Below are 19,634 nucleotides of genomic sequence, written 5' to 3'. Positions count from 1 at the left end.
AAGAGGCCATGAAGAATCTGAACAGACAGGCCTTGCTGGCTTTCCCCACTCAGTATGTTACTCTTAGATCATACCCTTTTTACACAATCACATTTCTACATGGTTGTCCATGCTTCCATCTTGTCTGTCTAATGAAGCCTCCATAAAAGGCCCAAGAGGTTAGGACATGGAGCCCTTTTGGATAGCTAAAGACATGGAGGTTCAATCCTAGCACTCTGGGAAGCCAAGGCGGGCAGATTACTCAAGGTCAGGAGTTCGAAAGCAGCCTGAGCAAGAGCGAGACCCCGTCTCTACTATAAATAGAAAGAAATTAATTGGCCAACTAATATATATAGAAAAAATTAGCCGGGCATGGTGGCCCATACCTGTAGTCCCAGCTACTCGAGAGGCTGAGGCAGCAGGATTGCTTGAGCCCAGAAGTTTGAGGTTGCTGTGAGCTAGGCTGATGCCATGGCACTCACTCTAGCCTGGGTAACAAAGTGAGACTCTGTCTCAAAAAAAAAAAACACATGGAGGTTCCTGGAGGGGGGTGTCCGGAGAGGACATGAGAGCTCTGTGGCCCTTCTCACATGCCCTGCCCTGTGCATCTCTTCATCTCTGTCCCTTGTAATATCCATTATAATAAACTAGTAAACAACAGTAAGTGTTTCCCTGAGATCTGTGAGCTGCTCTAGCAAATTATTCACACCCAAGGAGGGGGTTGTGAGATCCCTGATTGATAGCCAGTTGGTTAGAAACACAGGTAAAAACACCCTGGGGCTTGTGATTGGCATTGGGCTCCTATAATAGCACAAGTGGGGGGCAGTCTAGTGGGACTGAGCCCTCAACCTAAGGGATTTGATGCTATATCCAGGTAGATTTTGTGTCAGGATTGAGTTGGAGGACACCCAACTGGTGTCCACTGTAGAACTGATTGCTTGTTTACTGCTGGGGAGAAATCCTGATACATCTGGTATCAGAGGCATGGGAATGTATAGTAGGAGAACCAGAGTTTGGTTTTTCTACAGAGGTGATTTCAGGAAGCATGGTAAGGAGAAGGGAAATGAGACTGGAAATGGAGAAAGATAAGGCCAAAGACAGTGTGTTATGTACATATACAACTGGGGTTCAGTGCCACTGTGGACCCTCTGAGAGACAGTGTAGAACACATCTGAAATCGTTGCAACAGGAGAGAAAAAAGTGAGAGGAGAGTATTTACCCATCAGTATTCTGCCCATTACTGGTTGAAGTTTGTCCCCCTGAAAAGTAACTGCCTGGGAGCCATCACGCAGAGAGATGCTTAAGGTGAGAAGCCACTGGAGGTAAACAGACTATCTAAACACAGTTAACCTCCAGGTGGGTGGCTGAGGGGATATGAGCTGGTCACTGACATCAGCCACTTGCAGATTTTGTTTGAAAAAAGCCATCTGCTAATTTAGCTCCCCACTCCCCATATAGACTAATGGTTTTAGTTTTTTTAAACATTAAAAATACTTTTTGGCCATGTGTGGTGGCTCATGCCTGTAATCCTAGCACTCTGGGAATCCAAGGCAGGAGGATCTCTTGAGGTCAGGAGTTCGAGACCAGCCTGAGCAAGAGCAAGACCCCCATTTCTACTAAATATTTAAAAAAATTAGCTGGGTGTGGTGCCACCTGCCTGTAATTCCGGCTACTAGGGAGGCTGAGGCAGGAGGATCACTTGAGCCCAGGAGTTTGAGGTTGCTGTGAGCTATGATTATGCCACTGTACTGTAGCCTGGGCGACAGAGGGAGACTCTGTTTAAAAAATGAATAAATAAATAAAATAATATAATTAATAAATAAAAATTCTTCTCTATATCCTTATTATGTTTTTGTAGGCTCTATGATAATAGTGATACCCTATAATGTCTGACATTTCTCACAATGCACTTTTATATCAATTATCTCATTTAATCTCAAATAATCCTGAGATGAACATTAATAGCCTTTCTTTATTAAAAAAGAACTATGAGGCCGGGTGCGGTGGCTCACGCCTGTAATCCTAGCACTCTGGGAGGCTGAGGCGGGAGGATTGCTCAAGGTCAGGAGTTCAAAACCAGCCTGAGCAAGAGCGAGACCCCATCTCTACTATAAATAGAAAGAAATTAATGGCCAACTAATATATAGGGAAAAAATTAGCCAGGCATGGTGGCACATGTCTGTAGTCCCAGCTACTCGGGAGGCTGAGGCAGAAGGATTGCTTGAGCCCAGGAGTTTGAGGTTGCTGTGAGCTAGGCTGATGCCACGGCACTCTAGCCTGGGTAACAAAGTGAGACTCTGTCTCAAAAAAAAAAAAAAAAACCTATGGCCAAGATAAGTTAAATATCCCCTTATAGGGCCATAAAGCAAGTAAGTTACTGATGTTCAAACTTGGCTCTTACGATTCTAATCTTGGTACGTTTCCCACCATACCCACATTTGTCTCTCTCTCTCTCTTTTTTTATTTTAGCGTATTATGGGGGTACAAGTGTTAAGGTTACTTATATTGCCCATGCCTCCCCTCCCCCCTCGAGGAAGAGCTTCAAACATGTCCATCCCCCAAACGTTGCACTTCGTTGTGGTTGTATATATCCGTCCCTTCCTCCCCGCCTCACCCTCCTGACACCCAATAAATGTTACTCCTATATGTCCACTGAGGTGTTGATCTATTAATACCAATTTGCTGGTGAGTACATGTGGTGCTGGTTTTTCCATTCTTGAGATACTTCATTGAGTAGAATGGGTTCCAGCTGTATCCAGGAATATACAAGAGGTGCTATATCACCATTGTTTCTTAAAGCTGAGTAGTATTCCATGGTATACATAAACCACATTTTATTAATCCACTCATGAATTGATGGGCACTTGGGTTGTTTCCATAGCTTTGCAATTGTGAATTGTACTGCTATAAACGTTCGAGTGCAGGTGTCTTTTTCATAAAGTGACTTTTGATCTTTTGGGTAGATGCCCAATAGTGGAATTGCTGGATCAAATGGTAGATCTACTTGTATTGCTTTGAGGTATCTCCATATTGCTTTCCACAGAAGTTGAACTAGTTTGCAGTCCCACCAGCAGTGTAGGAGTGTTCCTCTCTCTCCGCATCCGCGCCAGCATTTGTTGTTTGGGGACTTTTTGATAAAGGACATTCTCACTGGAGTTAAGTGATATCTCATTGTGGTTTTGATTTGCATTTCCCTGATGATTAGAGATGTTGAACATTTTTTCATATGTTTGTTGGCCATTATTCTGTCTTCTTTTGAAAAGTTTCTATTCATGTCTTTTGCCCATTTTTTCATAGGGTTGTTTGATTTTTTTCTTGCTGATTTTCCTGAGTTCTAAATAGATTCTGGTTATCAGCCCTTTATCAGATATGTAGCTTGCAAAATTTTTCTCCCATTATGTGGGTTGTCTGTTTGCTCTCTTGACAGTTTCTTTGGCTGTGCAGAAGCTTTTTAATTTCATTAGGTCCCATTTGTTTATTTTTGTTGCTGTTGTGATTGCCTTTGGGGTCTTCTTCATAAATTCTTTGCCTAGGCCAATGTCCTTGCAGGTTAGATGTGTTTCCTGAAGGCACCAGATACTTGGATTGTGTTTCTTTATCCATTCTGCCAGCCTATGTCTCTTGAGTGGGGAGTCCAAGCCATTCACATTTATTGAGATAACTGATAGGTGGGAAAGATTTCTATTCATTATGTTGGGTTGAACTTTGTTGCTTTGTTTTCTCTCTTAAGCCATTGTAGTGTCTGAGCTTTGATCTTTAGCTTTGAGTAGATTTACATTCATAAGTGTTTATTGTGCTGATCTGTGGGTAACACTGTTTTGAGTACTTCTTGAAGGGCTGGTCTTGTCTTGGTGAATTCCCTCAGTCTTTGATTATCTGAGAATGTCTTGATTTCTCCTTCATATACAAAACTTAGTTTTGGGGGGAATAAGATTCTAGGCTGGGCATTGTTTTGTTTCAGAAGAGTGAGAATGGGGGCCCAGTCTCTCCTTGCTTGTAAAATTTCCGTAGAGAAGTCTGGTGTTATTCAAATTGGCTTTCCCTTGTATGTTACTTGCTTCTTTCATCTTACAGCTCTTAGAAGGGCCTCTTTAATTGATATTTTGGTCAGTCTGATGACTGCATGTTGTGACATCTTCCTGTTTGCATTGAATCTCCCAGGTCCTCTGAGCCTCTTTTTTTATTTTTATTTTTATTTTTTGAGACGGGGTCTCGCTCAGGCTGGTTTTGAACTCCTGACCTTGAGCAATCCACCCGCCTTGGCCTCCCAGAGTGCTAGGATTACAGGCGTGAGCCACAGCGCCCGGCCCCTCTGAGCTTCTTGAACTTGTATATCGAGATTTTTAGCAAGGCCTGGTTAATTTTCTTTTATTATATCTTCAAATAGCTTGTCTAGCTGCTGAGTGTTGTCTCCTTCCCCTTCTGGCAACCCTATGACCCTCACATTAGGTTTCTTCACATAATTTCATATCTCTTGTAGGCTTTTCTCTTGTTTCTCTGCTCTATCTCTGTGACTGATTTATTTAATTGGAAGGTGTTATCTTCAATCTCTGAGATTCTTTCTTCTGTTTGATCTACCCTGTTCTTGAGGCTTTCCACTGAATTTTGTAGTTCCCTGAATTGATTCTTCATTTCCAGGAATTTGGTTAAACTTTTCTTCATTGTATCGATTTCTTTAGTGAACTTTTAGTTCCAGGTCCCGGAGGCTTTTTGTGGTTTCTTTGTGTTGGTTATTGAGTTGTTCTTGCAGGTCGTTGAATTTTCTTACAATCCACATTCGGAATTCCTCTTCTGTCATTTTGGTTGCCTGATTTTGGTTGGTGTCTGTTTCTAAGGGGCTGGTGCTCCTCTTTGGGGGTGTGGTTTCCGTTTGATTCTGCATATTTCCGGAGTTCCTTCGCTGATTTCTTCCCATGTCGATCAGTTGTTGCTTCTTTCCTTTAGGTTTTTATTTGGGTATTCACACGTCTTGTTTAGTTTCTGAGCCAGTAGGTGGTGTCTATGGGTGAGGTTCAACCACACCCTGTATGATGTGTCTCTTTGAATAGCACAAATTTCTTCAGCATGGGCATGAGATGTAATATACTAATAATGCTTAAATAGTATGTACAAATCATGTTAGTGTTCTTTATATGAACCTCTCATCCTCATATCCTTAGTTGGTACATGTGGGATACATTTTAGAAGACAAGGAACTATCATAATGATACAAAAAGAATTAAAGAATAAAGGATATATATCTATTATAAATAGAGAAATGCTAGGAAGAGGCTGAACAATATTCTGTCATAGAACAGTAGTTAGGGCAGGATATAAGAAAGAACAGATTGTTTTCCTTTCCACATCAGAAGATTGGGAGTATAATTTTCAATGAATAGAATGAAATTGATTATAAATTTAAGATATTAGTCTCTTAGGATTTGCTATAGGTCAACAGTTAGTGGAATTCTTAATTCCCCCAAACTATCATTAAAATTGTAATAAACCAGAGACCAAGAAGGCATGAGAAAAGAGGCCTGTGCTTAAAATAATCTCTATTTAAAATCAAGCTTACAAAGTAAAAGGAATTATAGTAAAAATGAGCTTCCAGTATGTATCAAGAAAGCAGAAAGCTATTACCCTGGAGAAAATCTTGACTTTGAAAATATCACTAAGAAAAGACACAAAATATCAAATTCAGAGACAAACAATATGAGCTGTAAAAGTAGGTTTAAATCAATAGAACTGCCAGGAAATACTGTAAAGTAGAAAGAGCAGGCCTTGGTTTTCTACACAAGATCCCAGTCTCCCATTATTCTTCCTTAACAGGACCCCAGTTTTGCTCAGATACTCATCTATCCTACATGTAATTCTGGTGTAATCCCCAGGTCAGGGATCAATCCTAATTTGTCTGAGTCAATTATGGCATTTCTACTCCCTTGCCAGGATTGGCTTATGAGCATGTGGTCCAGGGACCTGGTTCTTATCCATGAAGAGGAAAGATGAGGGCCTTTGGGAGGGCCTTCTTATGATAGGACACAGCCCCCTTTCTGCCTCTGGTCATTGCTATGTCTGTATGTGATGCCTGGAACTGCTCCACCCGTCTTGCTATCGGTCTGAGCACAAAGCCAGGGCACTGACACTGGTAGAGTGGGGAGATGGAAGGAAGCTGGATCCATGACGACATTGGTGAGTAGCTGCATCAACCCCCAAACCTATTTACTGACTACTTCAGGGTTTCCTGATATCTGAGTTAATACATTTCTATTATTTAAGCCAATTTGGCTGAGCGATTTTTGTAATTTATAGCCAAAGACACTTTAGCTGATATAAGAGTTAGGGTGGCCTACCTCTCAGCGTACAGACTTTGTCCTTTCAACAATATAAGAGGAACAGGACAAACTAGGAGATAGTTCATAATATTATATGTTTAATTCATTTATTGGAAAAGATTCAGGGACATTCTAACTCTAAGGAACCACACCCATGTTTTTTGAAGCAGGGGAAAAATGTATTTTATAAAAAGAGGAGGAATGTTTATTCTTTTCCCCGGTAATAATGCATTGTGCTATATATTTGAAAATGAGGATAGTTTTTGTTTTTGTTTTCTGAGACAGGGTTTTGCTCTGTCATCCAGGCTGGAGTGAAGTGACATGATCATAGCTCACTGCAGCCTTGAGCTCCTGGGCTCAAGCTATCCTCCTGCCTTCCAAGTGGCTAGGACAACAGACGTGTGCCACCATGCCTGGCCAAGGATAGTTAATTTTAAAAGATGTTTGAATTTGCAAATATTCCAAATACCATAGCAGGAGAAATGAGGAGGTTATTGACTTTCAGGATGTAGAGTTTTAGGATGGGAACTTAAACTTCTTGAGGGCAAGGATGAGGTCGTAGGTTTATATTTCCAGTGCCCAACATAGCACCTAATAAAAGCTTTTCAGAAAAATAATCTGAAAAACTGGGAGGGTAGATCTCAAATGATATCACAAAAATGATATCACACAGAGCCGGTCCCTACAAAGATTCCAAGAACAGCGTCTTAAATGCTTAAAGTTTCAGTATGCCAAAACTAACCAGGACTGTGATGATTCATTTTTTTTTTTTTTAGTGGATGCTTTCAAAATTATAAATCCATTTTATTTACATATAAAAAGTAAATGACTTTCCACTCCTTTAGTGTGGACTGCAAATAGTGACTTCTTCTCAAAGAGTACTATGGAAAGAGGGGAAAAGAGTAACTTTAGAGAACAGAAACTGACAAACACTACCTTAGCTAAGTGATCAAGGTCAACATCAACAGTGATAAAGTCATTTTGATAGCATGTACATTTGATATGATATGATGAAAATAGCACTTGACTTCTGTGATTTTCGTCCCAGGAACACACAAGGCCAGTCTAATTATGAGAAAAAAAACAAAACAAAAAAAAAAACAAGGAAAATATCAGTAGAGAAACATTCTGCAAATCACTGACCAGTACTCCTCAAACTATGAAGGTCATCAAAACCAAGGAAAGTCTAAGAAACTGCCACAGCCAGGAAAAGCCTAAAGAGACATCATCACTAAAAGTAATGTGGTATCCTGGATGGGATCCTGAAACAAAAAAAGGACGTTAGGTAAAAACTAAGGAAAACTGAATTAAGTATGGACTTTAGTTAATAAGGTGTCATACTAATATAAAATATTAATAATAGGGGAAGCTGGGTATTGATATATGGGAACTCAGTACTATGTTCACAATTTTTCTATAAATCTAAAATTGTTCTAAAAAATAAAGTTTATTTAAAGAACACATGGACTACAAACAGGTATATTCAGTTTTGAGCTATGTTCCCCATTTTCCAATATTTTTCATCTAATACAAAACTGTTTTTGCCTTTTCAACAATGATAGAATTATATTTAAAAGCATATGTGCATCACAGAAATTTATTATAATTTGTACTTTGATAGCAAATGTCAAGTGCATTTATTGTCAAGATCCATAATAGGTTAGTTGGCAAGCATTAATTTTAATTAATTAACTATGTGTAACTAACCTAAAGCCATCAGTCATGAAGAGCTAAATGTCAGTAAGTTACCAATTCTATATTTAAACAGACTTTATCATTGTTTAAGGTCATAGAATTGTCTTGGATTTTTGGTATGCTTTTTTAAAAACTGTCATTTGTGAATTGGATACTACCAGGAAGAGAAATGCTATAAATAATCAAACTCACTTATTTTAAAAAATCATATTAAATGATAACTTGTATAAGCTATTACTCAGAGTGGGACCTTTTGTCTTCTCATCTGCTTTCATAGTCTTATGATTTTGAAAATTAAGGCCAGTACTGGCTATGCCATTACGCTATTAATTTAACTTTTATAATTAGGGTCATAAGTAAGAGTAACTTAGTATATCTACTTAATTACTTGGCTCTAACTTTAATTTTGAAACTAAGCAACTATATAGACTTTGACAAACGACTTTTAACCTTTTTGTGTTTCAGATTTTTCATCTTTAGAAAGGACTAATTATATCTGATATGATACAAAGTTGTCACAACGATAAATAAAGTAATAAGACATGAAAAGCATTTGGGAGGAAAGGTGTATTTCAGACTACTAAAACTTCTTCATAAATACAAATATTCACTAAAAAATTCTCTGAGAAGCTATGGTCAATGGGAAAGATTCAGGAAGATGAGAGAGATTGGTAACTAGGAATAAGTTTTTCCAAAATGATATTCCCAGCTCTCATGGGAATATAAAGCTTTGGAGGTAAATCTATTATTCTAAAGGTATAATAATTAACTAATAGGAAATACTGCTTAACATGTAGTAAGCATTAAATATATACACTGCATATAGAAATAATTTCTACATGATTTCAGACTGCCAAAGCAAACAACCTCTAACACAGATACTTATGTTCATATTTTTTTCCTAGGTTGTCATGGGATTGTTAAGTGTAAAAACAAAATGCATATATTTATTAATATTACCCTCATCAACCTAGCAAAAAGACACTACAGAAAAATATCTTTAAATATATTGTATTTACTTAGGAATTAAAAATAATGATTATAATCCGGAATGCATGGAATGGCAAGCTACCAGTACATTCTGGTAAATGTACTTCTTCATTAGCAAAAAAGAGATTTACATAAGCTGCTTAGAAACACAGAGTTTATTGGTTCCAGAGGTTCAAAGCCAAAGTTGTTATCAGTTCATTGGCGGAGATGCAAGTGTTATTCTGAAAGCATCTTATCTGAATTACTGCAGTCCTAAAGAACGTCTAGTGATGACCCTGATCAAAGCAGGAGGTGCATGAAGGACAGGGAATGGTTTTGAGAAAGTCCTTAGAAACAGTTCTTATCTCAGACATGTAAGCATGAGCTTTCCTGGCCCTGTTTTGTCTAGGTATGACGAAAGTGATTTCATCCTGGTAGCTGCAACTTTCATAACCTGAATGAGAATACAGGGTTTCTGGGCCAGAGCAGATTATTATTTGCTATAAGCAAATAACTTCACCAGTTCTTTTTTGCCCTAATTCTTAACCCTAAAATGTTAACCTGAAGAGCTAGATCAGATGTCATACTACATGTATCAGAGTTTGTAATGTAGGTGAAGAACACTGAAAATGTGAATCTGGATATTTATATAGAAAAGAGACAGTGGTCTCCCCTGCCTCCTGAAAGATGAGGACAAAGGATCCTGGATTATTACTTTTCTCCTTTGAAATGTCAATAAATCTCCCCACAGGGAAGATAAGACTGGTATCTCCTTGGAATTTTTTTATAGCAATTAAAGTTGCCCCAAATGTGTTGGGATATAATATCAATAGTAGCCACTTCATCACTGCAGATTACAAGGATAAATTTGAAAGTATTGTTTTAAGAATGTCATTAGATGGGAGAACTATGGAATAGAGAGTCTCCAAACTCTTCTTTTAATTCTGTGATTATAAATTTAAACAGACTTTGAATTTTTTCCCTGGCTATTAGTATTTAAGTGGCAGCATTCTTCACAAATATCAGTTGAATTGGAATAGGATGTCAGTCACGCATTGCTCCATGCTTGACCAGGGTTCTCCAGAGAGTAGAATCAGCAATTCTGGGAGTGAGGTCCAGAACTGTGTTGTAATGAGCTCTCCATGTAATTACATACTCTTAAGTTTGAGAAGTTGAGAGTGATTGCTGATTAGCTGTTGTATAATGTGTGTGTGGAGGGTTCTTGCATGATTGGCATAGCATTCCTTTTCTTCTTGTTTGTGGTTAATATGGGTTGCTCATCCAGACCTTTTGATGACTTGAATAGGATGAGTGAATTCCTCTTGTCACCCTTACCATATAGTTACTCTTGTTGAATGAAGAGATGGAAGTGGGAGAAGTTGGAGAGCTTGCCTAAAGCAGAGTGGAACTGCTGAGTCAGCAGTTGTCTGTTCTTGGTTCTTGGTGTGTTCTTGACTGAAGAATGACCAGACACACCAAAAGCAAGACAAGTGTGAAACAAAGCTTATTGAGGAAGGACAAGATAGGTTTACAGAGGAAGAACAAGATATAGGTTCACAGAGTAACAGCAAGATACATTCACCACAGATGACGAACAGACCCCTTCGTTGTAACAAAAAGGGCTCCGGTTTTGGTCTGGGGTCCTGTTTTATGAGTCTGGACTGGGCCCTCCTCTTGGTTCAGACATCACCAGTGAACCACTTCAATGGACAGTTAACGACATGATAATTAGCCTTAGGTTGCTCTAGGTCACTTTTCAGGTCCTATTGTTCCCAGGTTGCCTAGCCAGAGGGCTAGGGAATCCTCTGCAGTCTTTAGCAGTTGGTGCGCTAAGTTCTGATTGGCAGATTGGTAGGGTGTTCCTGTTAGGTAGTTAGCAAGGGGATTCCAGGTCTTCTAGGGATGAAAATGGGCACGTTGCCTTGGTGCAATTGCCCCACCTGGGAAGGAAGACAAGGGTAGACCCCAGGCCCCCATCTTGGCCCTGCCCTACCCTAATCCTCTCTTGAGCGACTGCCTTATCTGGAGGAGGAGAGAATACCCTATGAATCCACCAATCATAACTCAGGATGCCAGCTGCCAAAGAATGGCCAAACAGCATAAGTACCATAGAGTTCAGAAATTGCACTAGAATAACCCGCATGTGTAGTTAAGATTCAAGTCATGCAACTCCAACTGTCCAATCAAAGTGGTTCCATGGTGACCTCTAAACCACAAGGGAGGTCCCGATCTGGAGGCACTATAAAACAAGATGCAGACTATAACCAGGCCCTTTTCTGCACCCTTCCTTTTGCTGTCCCTTTGCTGCAACAATGGGTCTAGTCATCATCTATGGCATATGTATCATATTTTGTAAACCTATATATTGCTCTTGCTCTATAATCCTATCTTCCTCTCAATAAGCCTTATTTTTGTGCTTGCCTTACTTTGGTGCGTCTGGTCATTCTTTGGCCATGAGCATATCAAGAACCGACATTTCAGACTGTGACCTGACATTCCCTCCTTCCCCAGATGTGGCAATTGCTTGGGGTGCCTGCCTTTGTCCCCAGGAGGGCTAGAGGGCACTCACTGTCCACCTAATAGAACAGAACCATCAGGAACTAGGGTCTCTTCTATCTTCTGAAACACTGTTAAATGCCCTCCGCGTCATCCAGACTGTATCACTCGTCTAGATTTCAGTTTGCTTCCTTCAAGTTAGTAGCTCTAGAAAGCAGAAAACACTGGTGGCTATTTTTGCCTCTACTAGAGTTCCATGGTGGTGTACTGGGATTACTACTCTTGAGAACTTTTTCTTGACTTTTTAAAAGACTTTGTCTACCTTTACAAATTGTACACCTCTCTTCAAATTTCAGATACCAATTGGTTTCCTGTCCTCTCTCCATGGATTAGAAATGACAGTGGAGATTGAGTTAGCTGCCTTCTTTGGAAGGAGTCACCCGGGGCTGATGGATGGAGTTTGATAGAGAGTAAGAAAGCTGCTGGCCTATGAGTTGAGACTCAGTAGAAGCTTGGGCACCTGGAATGCTGCTAGGATTCCCAGCCATTAAGTCTTTGAGTAGAGTTGGGAGTATCAGAGCCAATAATCTCACTCTCTAGGAAATAGAATTTAGTTCTCTTCTCCTATTCAACTTTAAAACTTCTTCTTCTTAGGGTTTTTTTTTTTTTCCTTTGTTTAAAGAGATGGCTGGGAGGCAGAGGTGGGAGGATCACTTGAGGTCAGAAGTTTGAAGTTGCTGTGTAAGCTAATGCCACAGCTCTCTAGCCTAGGCATCAGAGTGAGACTCTGTCTCAAAAAAACAAAAAACAAAACAAAAACAAGAAAAAGAGAGAGGGTATAGCGCAGGTTGGAGTGCAGTGGCGTGATCATAGGTCACTGCACCCTTGAACTCCTGAGTTTGAATGACTCTCCCACCTGAGCCTATCAAGGAGCTAGGACTACAGAAGTACACCATCATACCCAGTTAACTTAAAATGACTTTTTTTTTTTTTTGTAGAGACAGGGTCTCACTATGTTGCCCAGGCTGGTCTCAAACTCCTGGCCCCAAGCAATCCCTCTTGCCTTGATCTCCCAAAGCACTGGGATTACAGGTGTGAGCCATTGCACCAGCCCTTCCTAGGTTTTGAGGGCATCCATGAGTTGACCCAATACTACATACCTAAATCTATTCCCCACTATTTTCCAAAACGAGCCTTCCTTCCATCACATAAACAAGCCAAACATCTTCATGCCACCTTGTCTTGGCTTCCTTTCTACTTAGAAAGTTCTTTTCTTAACTTTCTCCCTTATAAATTCTTGCTATTCCTATCTCCTCCATGAAACCTTTTCCCAACTATTCTTGGTCTTATAGCTCTCCCTGTTTTCTCAATTTCTACAGCACTTGTCCTCTGAACCATATAATTTAGCCATTAATTATACACTGTGCCACACTATTTGCTCTTGTGTTAACGTGTGCTAGTTTTTTGTTCCCCAGCTAAATTATAAGAATCATGAGGCATTTCACATCTCTCACTTTACAAATGTAGAACTTGTTTTAAGTATAGAGAAGAAATTAGCATCACAGATTAGGGCCTGGCTTTAACACTTGAACTTTTGTCTCCCACCCCCTCATTCTCCTCCTGTTTAGTTTCATTCCACTGAGTGCTTGGATTCTGGAATATTTTCTCCACCTCTCTCATTTTACTTTTTCTGTAAATCTCTCTCTCATTGATAAATGCCCATGTCACCAGATGAATACTTTAGCTATATACACAGACCACCAAATGTTCTCATAAAAACAGTATGATATGGATGGGGATGGGATTATCTTGATCCTGTGGCATTTCATTAATGAGTTATTATAGCATTGTGGTAAAATCTGACAATTGAAGCTGTTAATGAACAGGGACTCCCACATTCATGAGGATTTTTATAACGAATATTAGGAAACACAACTCTATTTTATTTATTTATTTATTATTATTATTTTTATTTATTTATTTATTGAGACAGAGTCTTACTCTGTTACCCAGGCTAGAGTGCTGTGGCATCATCCTAGCTCACAGCAACCTCAAACTCCTGGGCTCAAGCAATCCTCCTGCCTCAGCCTCCTGAGTAGCTGGCATTATAGGCATGTGCCACCATGCCCAATTAATTTTTTCTACATATTTTTAGTTGTCCAGCTAATTTATTTATATTTTTAGTAGAGATGGGGTCTTGCTCTTGCTCCAGCTGATGTTGGACTCCTGACCTTGAGTGATCCTCCTGCCTCGGCTGCTAGGATTACAGACATGAGCCACCACGCCCGGCCTATTTTTATAATTTAAAAATCATCCGTTTCTGCTGTTTCCATTTCTAAATGACATTCCTCCTTTATCTACAGGCCTACTAACTTTGTACTTTAAATGTTGCACACTATCTGCTTCAGTATTTTTAGACCCACATCTGACAAAAAGATAGTTCTTTATTTTAGACACCTTTTCTCAATTGAAAAAACCAACTAGTATATTTATTATTTCTAACTCTTGTAGCAGGCCAAGCCCCTTGCCACCCTGGAGGTTTGCTGAAAATCATTGACATGAGGCAGATTGATTAATAAGAGAAAAGGCATATAAATTTATTTAACATATTTATACAGGAGCCTTCAGAATGAATACCCAACCCACCCCCACAATGGGATACAGAAACTTATTTACCATCTTGAGGTTGTAAACTAAAAATAGGAATATTTTCTCCCAACTGACTGAATGGACTTCATCTTGGCAAAGAGGACCCCAGAGAAATCTGAAAACCTGAATTCCTGGCCATGACAGGATGGGAGGTCAAACACCCTTGTTTTTCCCTCTTTGGAGTTTGGACAACAAGAAACCAACATTGATGTTAAAATAGAGAACATGAGACTGACAAAACAGACCTGTGGCAATGAGATACCAAATTATAAACAAGACCAAAGGCTGTGCAAGACGATGGTTAAGTCACACCTGTAGGCTATCACTTTGCTTAATAGGTCACTTTGCCCTAGTGTATTGTGGCTTACTCTATGATTTGCAGACTTCCTTAATTTAAACACTCTTTTCTGCTAACTCCAAGTTTTTAGACAAAGTTTTATTTCTTTAACCAATTGCAAATGAAAGAATCTCTGAATCCACCTATGATTTGTAAGCCCTGGCTTCAAGATAACCCACCTTTTTGGCCTAACCAACGTATACCTTCCATTTATTATTAGGTTATTAAGTATGAAATGTCTGATTTCCTTAAGTACTAAGTTTGACATTTCACTCGGACACTTCTTGTTTTATTTTTATTGTGAAGGTACATCCTCAGTCTTTCAAACACATGTTTTGGCTTATGATTATCTTTCAAATGTTTTTTAGAGCAATTTTTGTGAAATCATGGATAAGTTAAAAATTAGGGTTATTTTCAAATATGAGTTCTGTCATGGAACCAGTGCAGCACAGACAGCTCAAGATATCAAGGAAGTGTTTGGGAACAATGTGGCTAATGAACACACAGTGCATTGATGGTTTGGGAAGTTCCTTTCTGGTGATTTTAATCTTGAAAATAAGCCATGTGGGTGACCTGGGACCAAGATGGATAATGATGAGCTGAAAACTGTAGTGGAAGCAAATCTATCTCATTCTATCAGTGAATTAGCAGCAAGGTTTGACATTACTATTCCAATAGTATTGGACCATTTGAAACAAACGAGCAAGGTAAAGAAGCTGGATAGATGGGTTGTGCATATAATGAGTGTCAGAAGAGAACTCGTCTTGAAGCTTGCCTTTCTTTGCTGTCATGACAAAGGTGAATCATTTGTACACTCTGTTGTTATCAGTGATGAAAAATGGACTCTTTTGACAATCGTAAGCATTCAGCACAAGGCTTGGATGAAGATGAACTGCTGAAACATAGTCCAAAACTAAATATTCATCAAAAAAAGCTAATGGTGTCTATTTGGTGGTCCAGCGCTGGTATTGTCCTTTACAGCTTCATGAAACCTGTTCAGTCCATTCAGTGAATGTCTAGTGCAACCACTTGGTGCCAAGATTGGTCAACGGAGACAGGCCAATCCTTTCGCAATACCATGTGCCCCCCAAAACAAGGCTGCTCCAACTACAGCAACTGGACTTGGAAACTCTCTGTCATCCACCATATTCAAACCTTTCACCAACTGACTATCATTTCTTCCAGGCTTTGGACCACTTCTTGCAAGGAAAAATATTCAATTTTCAACAAGCTGTGGAAAACGCCTTTTGCAATTTCACTGCTACTCCCTCTCCAGGTTTCTTTGCTGCTGGCATAAACAAGCTACTGGTAAGTTGACAAAACTGTGTTGATAGTTTAGGCACATATTTTGATTAATTATACTACTTCTTGTTTGAGATATAATAAACTTTGATTTGAAATCGGACATTTCATATTTAATAACCTAATAATTTATGTAACTCCTGCCTACCTTAAATGTATAAAACCAAACTGTAATCTGACTACCTCAGGACCTCTTACTCAAGGCTTCTTGGGTTTGTGTTTTCTGCACACTGCAGTCACTCATATTGACTCAGAATAAATGTCTTTAAAATATTTTACAGATTTTGTTTTTTTCCATTAGTGAGGTTACAGAAAGACTAGGGGCTCAGAGCATGGCCAAAAACCAGGTTATGGTGGTAAAACAGGTTTTAGTGGCAAGATAGTTTATAGGAGGGAGAGAAAAAGGGGCTTGGCTAGCAAAGGTGATCTTGTTGTGTAGCTGAAACTTCAAAAGATAGCAGGCCTCAGAGAGAATAGATGGTAAATGTTTCGACTCTCAGTTAATCTTTACAAGGGCAGGCCTGGCTACATTAATGCAGATTCTCTATAGATGCAAATTTCCCCCACAAAAGACAGCTTTGAGTTCGAGACCAGCTTGGGCAATATAGCAAGACCCTGTCTCTACAAAAAGTTATTATAAAAAATGAGCTGGACATGGTGGCACGTGCCTGTAATCCCAGCTACTCCAGAGGCTGAGGCAGGAGGATTGCTTGAGCCCAGGAGTTGGAGATTGTAGTGAGCTGTGACCATGGCACTGTACTCCAGCATGGGCAACAGAATAAGACCTTGACTCTTAAAAAAGAGAGAGGGAGCTTTGTAGGTCCACTTTTGTTTGCTAGGCCTCTGGTAGGCATCCCAACATGTGTCTAATATATATACTTTGGAGTAAAATATTTTAATTTTCTTCACTCTAAACACAGCTTTAACTCTTCTACCCATCTCAGAGAGTATCTATCCATCTCACTTAGAGGTTGGGTTCACCTAACATAAGTCTGAGTATGGTGATTTAAGTCAATTGAGTAATATTTTTTTCATACAACATGAAGGAGGGAGTCTTAGTCCACCTAGAGGTAGTTAACCCAGGGACAGTGGAGCACCTTACCTGGGCATCATTACCTCAGCCTCCTTTTGCTACTTTGCAATGCTTAACATGTGGCTTTTATTTTTCTGGTATTCTCATGGTTACAGTATGACTGCCCCACCTTTTGTTTCCCATCCAGGTTTTAGGTAGGAAGCAAACAAAACAAAGCAAAACAAAACAATAAAAACAAGGAAGGGGGCCGAGTGTCTATTAGGAAAGGAAAACTTTTGATCTCCAGCAGACTTGAGCTCACATCTCAAGGACAGAACGGTGTCATAGGCTCAACTCTGGCTGCAAGGGAAGTGAGGAAACTGTGGGTACACTGCGACCCTAATCAAAATTGGGGTTTTTATTAGTAGGGAAGAAGGTAAGAGGGCTATTGGATGGACAGCTAGCAGTGTCTGTCACGTAGAAGAGCCTGAGGCAATTCCTCATGAATGATGAAAACCTACTTTCAGAGCTTGAAGATACAGCAAAGTGACAAATGTGTGGTTGGCTGAGACATTTTAGGCAAGGTTGTGAAAGCTTTGAGCAGAATTTCAAGCACTCAGATACTGATTCCATTGATTTACTCTTCTATATTTCACAATTAAAGTACTCATTATTAGTTAAACCCAAACAAATGCGTCAGGTGTTCCTTACATTGAACATAGGAGACCTAGAGAAAAATGGTTATTCTATACTACATGCAAAATTTAACACAGTAAAAACAGCTATGCTTTTGCCAAGCATTAGGTCTAGTTTATGGATATTTGCTGCCACCTTCAGTTTAAACTTGATATTTACTGTGGTCATTACCTATAACAGAAGAATAATGTCCCAGGGAATGAAAAGGAAGGATGCAATAAAAGTACCTTGGTCAGTGCTGCAGCCTTATGCTTACTTAAAATTGAACTTCCCATTTGTACACCTGTATTCCTAGCAGTATTATTTATAATAATAAAAATGAGTAAGCAATCCAAGTGTCCATTGACAGATAAATGATAAACAAAATGTTATTTACCTGAAATATATTATTCAGCCTTAAAAGGAAGTTTTTACATATGCCATATATAGATGAACCTTGAAGATATAAGTGAAATAATCCAGTCATGAAAAGACAAATACTGTAGAATCCCACTTATATGAGGTTCCTATAGCACTCAAATTCATAGAGATAGAAGGTACAATGGCGGTTTCCAGAGGATGGGGGGAAGGACAGGATGGGGAGTTAGTGTTTAATGGGTACAGAGTTTCAGTTCAGGAAAATGACAATGTTCTGAAAATGGATGCTGTTGATGGTTGCACAACAATGTGAATGTACTTAATGCCCCATAACTGTACGCTTAAAAATGACTAAAATGGTAAATTTTATGCATTGTATATTTTGGCAGCATAAAAAAGACTTTTAAAAAGTATTGAACTTCCAGGGACATGATTAAGCTGATTCTGTAAAATATAGAATTTATATTCTAACTTATATTACCACATAGTAGTAAATTGGCACTGTTTTGGGTTTCCCCAATCCCAAAAGAGTAGGTGCCTTACCCGTTGACGAACAGATTGTCATGTTCTAGTCACTATGCAAATTGTTTTGGCAGTGTCAGGGATGCAGCAATTTAATGTACTACAAAATAACTTGTAACTGAGTCAGCTGCAGGGAAGGAGGCAAATAAGGGTAATTTGGAAGTCCTAGAGAAAAAAATTTAAAAAATCATTTCCATAATGTTTTGGTAGTTTTCGAACACAGCAAAATAACAAGGCCATGTGCTGGATATGTATGCTGCATATTTATCATTTTAACCGTTAAAAACTGTATAATCCCTGAATTTTGTTTATTCCGGAAAGAAAGCAGGTGGAGACCTCCTATGTCCATGAAGAGGTTTACTACACAGAGTTTCTAAATGGTCATATTTCAAATTGAACGTGTTGTGTATAATGACTTCCATCCAGGTTATGTCTAAATCATTTTAAAAACTCAAGATAATATTTTTAGTTTTCTGGCCATTGAAAATTTAATGAGTTTTAGAGGAAAGCAGTCTCCTTTTTCATTTTCCTCTTTCTAGTTTAATTGGTTTCCACTCCGACACTTGTGATTCAGATCATTGGCAGCTGTTACTTATTATACCCTGAAGAGTGGCCCACAGGACAAGCACCACATTAAAGAGAAACTCAATCTTATTCTTTTAGAAAATCGACTGCAGTTCTTTCTTTCTTTTCTTTCTTTTTTCTTTTTTTGAGACAAAGTCTCACTTTGTTGCCCAGGCTAGCGTGAGTGCCGTGGCATCAGCCTAGCTCACAGCAACCTCAATCTCCTGGGCTCAAGCAATCCTCCTGCCTCAGCCTCCCGAGTAGCCAGGACTACAGGCATGCGCCACCATGCCTGGCTAATTTTTTCTATATATATTAGTTGGCCAATTAATTTCTTTCTATTTATAGTAGAGACGGGGTCTTGCTCTTGCTCAGGCTGGTTTCGAACTCCTGACCTCGAGCAATCAATCTGCCCACCTCGGCCTCCCAGAGTGCTAGGATTACAGGCATGAGCCACTGCACCTGTCTTGCAGTTCTTTCTTTATGACTTGAGATAGTCACACTATTTTTTAAAAGAAAATGTGTTGAAAAGGTATAAACTGAATTGAGAAAGATATTTAAGGTATCGAGAAAGATTTTAAAAGGATAGACACAGGATCCAGGCATCTATGGAAGATTTGTTTGTGTGGGATAGAGAAAGGATTACTTCTGCAAAGAAGAGCAAAAAAATTACTAACTGCCATAACAGGCCATTTACAGTACATTTTCCCTTATGCCAAATGCTAAGTGGAGCTGTTTGAGAAGG

General features: G+C 39.2%; 1 protein-coding gene across 1 annotated transcript in view; it reads right to left on the bottom strand.

The window, feature by feature from the left end:
* The window catches only part of FAM184A (family with sequence similarity 184 member A), a 149,059-nt gene that overhangs the window by 108,002 nt on the left and 21,423 nt on the right, over nt 1-19,634 (bottom strand). The window lies entirely within an intron of this gene.

Source organism: Microcebus murinus, chromosome 5 (assembly GCF_040939455.1).
Source record: "Microcebus murinus isolate Inina chromosome 5, M.murinus_Inina_mat1.0, whole genome shotgun sequence".
In the NCBI taxonomy this organism is placed as follows: domain Eukaryota; kingdom Metazoa; phylum Chordata; class Mammalia; order Primates; family Cheirogaleidae; genus Microcebus; species Microcebus murinus.
Note: the sequence above shows the minus strand (reverse complement) of the source record. Positions and strands in the feature narration are given on the sequence as shown.